Genomic DNA, 5235 nt, shown 5'->3' on the forward strand with positions numbered 1-5235 from the left:
CAGCGAGAATTCTCCCTTTAGCATCCCATTTCATAAGCTTGTGGGTTCTCTGAGGTGTAGGTTATTGTCTTCTTGGGAAAATGCATTATTCCAAGGGCAAAATATATAAATTCAGCTTATTCTTTTGTCTATAATGACTGATTCTGGGACCTTTGAAACATTTGTTTTATTTTTGTTGTTGAAACCCCCCAAAACTGAATTAAAGTTAACTTGAGGTACCTGGGATCCCTTCAAAGTCTTTGCTTCCAAGCCAGGATGCTTAATGGAATCAAAGTAGAACATTTAAATCTCAAAGACACAGCATCTAAATTGATCGTTGATAAGGCTCAGGTAGATGGCTTAGGAGAATAAGCTCCAAAAGTGATGCTTGTTAGGCAGATGTAAAAGGCTATCTTTCCCTGGTGAAGAAAGAGAGAGCTGCACTGTATCTGAACCATCATGCTGGCCTGTCAAGAGTTGTTTTTGTGTTTGTTTGTTTCTTTGGTTAATTAAAATTTTTCTTTATTGAAAACAGATTCTTTTTCATAAAATATGTTCTCATTATTGTTTCCCTTCACCAACTCCTCCCATAGCCTCAACACTTCTCATCACATCCAAATCCACACCCGTTCTTTCTCTCTTGTTAGATAACAAACAGGCCTCTAAAATTTAATAATAAAATAATAAAACAAAAAGCAGACAAAATGGTGCAGAACAAAATAATCATAAGAAAATGAGTCAAAAAGGCCTAAGAAACATATAGATGAGGTCACACATGTTCACACATAAAAACCCCATAGAAAACACAAAACCAGAAACCATAATATATATGCCAAATGTCTATAGGAAGAAAAAAAGGAGCCCTGACTAAAGATAATGAGACAGCAAACCTGAAACCTCCAAAAATGCCCTTGACTTCATTTTGTGGTGGCTATCAACTACTGGACATGAGGCTTCCCTTTAAGAGTGATTTGTACCCAGTGAGACTCGGTTGGAGAAAGCTAATTTTTCATCTGAGAGCAGTTATTATTGGAGATAGATTCTGGGTTAGGGAATGGAGACTGGTGTCCACTCCTCTCAGCACTGGGACCCACCCAATGTGTTTCAGACCTGTGAAAGCCCAGTGCATGCTGCTTCAGTGCTGATGTGCTTACTAGACCATTTTCCTTGGTGTCTCTCAGTCCCTCCAGGTCTTACAATCATAATACCTCCTCTTTGAAGAGTTCCCTGAGCCCTGAGGGCAGGGAATTGATGGAGATGTGCCACTGAGGACTAACTGTCCCAAGGTTTCTTACGGTCCAGCTGTGGGTTTCTGTATTAGTTCCCATCTTCTTCAGAAGGCAGCTTCTCTGATGATGGCTGAGCAAGGCACCAATCTGTGCGTGTAGCAGAATATCATCAGGAGTCATTTTATGGCTACATTCCTTTAGCAGATCAGTTGTGTCTGCATTTCCCTTAGGTCTTTGACTCATCTAGTCTCAGGCACCTGGAAGTTCTGATCCTTCTTCTTCTACTTAGAAGGTAGGATCAGAAGTTCAAGGCCCTAGTAGTACAAGGATCGTGTCCAAGTGCTGGGATTCCAGTTATGAGCTGCCAGGCTCGGCTCTGTAATGTTTTCTTTTATCATTATGTTATTATAAGGAGGTTTGTTTGTGTGTGCACATTCATGCCGTGGCGCACACAAGGAAGCAACAGGACAACACGAGGGAGTTTATCCTCACTTCCCACAATGTAGGCCTATGGGACTGAGTTCACCTTACCAGGCTTAGCAGCAAGCACCTTCACACAGTGAACCATCTCGATGACCTTCAGGTAGAACTTCCAAGTTTCTTGTATAAATCTGACTGTCGTAGTACATGTATGTGTTGTTACCACTCAAGAGACAGTGTGCTACTACTTAGTGTGGACTGAAATTGTACCCTTCTTCCTTGAACCTCTTGAGTGGTCGGGTATTTGCCTCATTGCTTGACCTATACACTTCTTTTTTACAACTTTGTGATTTCGAAGCAACTTTAGACGTTCCAAAGGTTAGAAAGAGGTGAGAGGGAGAAGCCTGGGTCAGTAAAGTGCCTGCTGTGCAAATGTGAATACTGAAGTCCAGGTTCCTTCCACTCTGATAAAGCTAATGCAGACTGATAGATCCCTGAATCTCACTGGCCAGCAAGCTAGCCAGTCTGATCTCCAGGTTCAGTGAGAGTTCTTGTTTCAAAAGAGAAGGTGGGGAGAGATAGAATAAGACACCACAGACATAAACTGTGACCTCTACACATGGACATAAGGCGTATGCACTCATATGTCCACACATGCACACACACCTTCACACACAGGCTTGGCTGGTGGCAAATGCCAGAAATCTAAACACTGAGGATGTGGAGTCAAGATAATCAAGACCACCCTTGACTACATTTAACTCCAAGAATAAAAACCAAAAAAAATTGAAAGAAAGAATGAAGAACCCTTGGATATCAGTCTTTTAGATTTCCTCAATACTTACATTTCTAAGTATTTATTTTGAATTCCGTGAAACATTCCAACATATGTTACAGGCATGACCCTTTATGACAAGAACATTGTCTGCAGAACAGTTTACCAGTCCAATGGGCACAAAGACAGTTATTAACCTGTAGTGTTTGCTGTGCTTGGGATCAAGCCCAGGGCTGTGGTGGACATGTAAGACCAGCACTCTGCTCCTGAGCTCCACCCCAACTTTTGTCTTGAGACGGGCTCTGAGGCTGCGGTTGATTCTGTGCTCCCCTGCTTAGGCTAGACAGAACTGGGCTTGTAGACTTGTACACCTGGCTAGTTAGTACTGTCCTGTTGTTGTGATGAAAACCTTGGCCAAAGACAACATGGGGAGCAAAAGTTTTCTATGGTTACAGGGTACAGTTCATCACTGTGGGAACATTTGGTTGTTTGAAGAGTATTAGTTCCCATAGACTCATGTGTTTGAATGCTTGGTACCAGGGAGTGGCACTTGTAGTGGGTGTGGCCTTGTAGGAGAATGTGTGTCACTTGGGGTGAGCTTTCAGGTTTCAAAGGCTCAAGCCAGGCCCCATGTGTCTCTCTCTCACCTTTCTTCCTGAGAATCCAGATACAGAGCTCTCAGCTTCCTGTCCAGCTGCATGTTCCCTGGCTTGACAATAATGGATTAAACCTCTGAACTGTAACCCGGTCCTAATTCAATGCTGTCTCTTAGAAGAGTTGCTGTGATCATGGTGTCTCTTCACAGCAATAGAACACTGACTAAGTCAGAAGCCATGACGGGAACCGAGGGAACCTGCAAGCTGGAAAGGAAGCAGAGTTCTGGAGAAATGATTCTACCTGACTGGCTTTCCTTGGTCACCAAGTTAAATTATAAATTTTCACGACCAAACTGTTAAATAAAATACATTTGTTGTTGGTCTGGGTTTTTTGTTTGTTTGTTTTGTTTTGTTTTCTGTCTTTGAATCCAGGGGAGGATGATGCTGACTGAATGGTCTCCAAGCTAATTTCCTTTCCACACACTTAGACATTCTATTTCATGGCTTAATTATGTCAGCCTATGACTGAGTTCTTGCCAAAGGGGTTTGGTGAGCACTTGGCAAAATTTCCAGTTAATATTGTCCCAGAACAAGGAGTTGGATGAAGGCATATGGATAGTATGAAGGAAAGGAACAGAAGTCATTGGGTTCATGACTTCTCTTTCCAAGGGAAGATGTGAGCTGCCATAGGCAGGGGGTTTTAAAGCTCAAAGACGGGCCTTTTGGGGTTCTTTGTACAGCATGGCCTCTCTGACTCACTTTGTACTCTGGTCTCTCTTGCTCATGCTCAGTTACACTTGGGCCTTAGGGTGGTGTTTGAAACCTTCCTCCTTGCCAACAGGTTTTCTCAACTGCTAGTGCTGCAGCCTTTGTATAAGGCCTTCTAGACTTCATCCTCCACCCTAGTCCCCTGCCTCAGGTACCCTCTGAGAGCTGTAGTCTCAGAAATCTTTTGGGGTAGCTAAGGGTCTTTTGGGGTAGCTAATCTGTCATTTGCCGTTTTAGAATCACTTCCTGATACTGAGGGCATAGTCCCTGCCAAAGAGAAACTCCTATTTTATCTCATAGTTAGAGAAGATTTGGATCCCCTGTAGCAGGACTTGCTGAAATCCATTCATTTCAAGTTTGGTCTGAAGTTGTTTTGTCCTAGGAGATATATACTATATATGAAGCTAAAAATACAAGGTCCAGCTCTCTCCCCCAGCCAAGCAAGATGCCCAAGAGAAAGAGGCCAAGGGAAAGAAAGTGGCCCTAGTTCCTGCCATCATGAAGAAACAGGAGGCCAAAAGGTGTTGGGCAGGACATCCAGCCCAAAAGAGATCCTCACTCTCTTCCTCAAATGGCCCCACTACACCAGGCTGCAGTGGCAAAGGGCTCTTCTATGTCTCAAGGTACCTCCTGCTGTTAAGCAGTTCACCCAGCGCTCGTCCAGCAAATGACTACCCAGCTGCTTGAGCTCGCCCACAAGTACTGGCCACAGACAAAGCAGGAAAAGAAGCAGGGGTCACTGGCTGTGCAGAGAAGAAAGCTGCTGGCAAAGAGGATGTCCCAACTCAGAGACCACCTATCCTTCAAACAGAGGTCAATACAGCCACCATTTTGGTGGAGGACTGGAAAGCTCAGCTGGTGATGATTGGCTGCTGTGTAGACCTCGTTGATCTGGTGGACTTCTTGCCTGCCCTGTATCACAAGATGGGATTCCCTGACTACATCATCAAGGGAAAGGCCAGGCTGGGGCAGCTGGCCCATAGGAAGACATGCACCACTGTTGCCTTCACACAGGTTAACTCAGGAGACACAGGTACTCTGGCTAAGCTGGTGGAAGCTATTAGGACCAAATACAATGACAGACATGCATCATCCTCCCCTGGATTCAAAGACAGAAAACAAAACAAAACAAACAAACAAAAAACCCAGACCAACAACAAATGTATTTTATTTAACAGTTTGGTCGTGAAAATTTATAATTTAACTTGGTCCATTTATATTCATGTGGTGTTTGAATGAACACGTCCTCCATAGGCTCTTATATTTTGTTGTTTAGTCCACAGTGAAACTGTTTGGGAAGGATTAAGAGATGTGGCCTTGTTGGAGTTGATGTGTCACTTATGGTGGGCTTTTTGTAAACAAATTCACTGTATCTTTTTAATTTTACAACTCTTAGGTTCCTTGGACGATTTTAAATAATCAATCCTTTGACACATATCAATTTCACATTTTTAAACTCTTAAGGTTT

The 5235-nt window shown here is 43.2% G+C and overlaps 1 pseudogene; it reads left to right on the plus strand.

The window, feature by feature from the left end:
- Positions 1 to 2527: 2527 nt before the first annotated feature.
- On the plus strand, positions 2528 to 4853 carry LOC121138442 (annotated as a pseudogene).
- Positions 4854 to 5235: the final 382 nt, after the last annotated feature.

This window comes from Mesocricetus auratus, unplaced genomic scaffold (assembly GCF_017639785.1).
Source record: "Mesocricetus auratus isolate SY011 unplaced genomic scaffold, BCM_Maur_2.0 contig_10908_pilon_obj, whole genome shotgun sequence".
Lineage (NCBI taxonomy): Eukaryota > Metazoa > Chordata > Mammalia > Rodentia > Cricetidae > Mesocricetus > Mesocricetus auratus.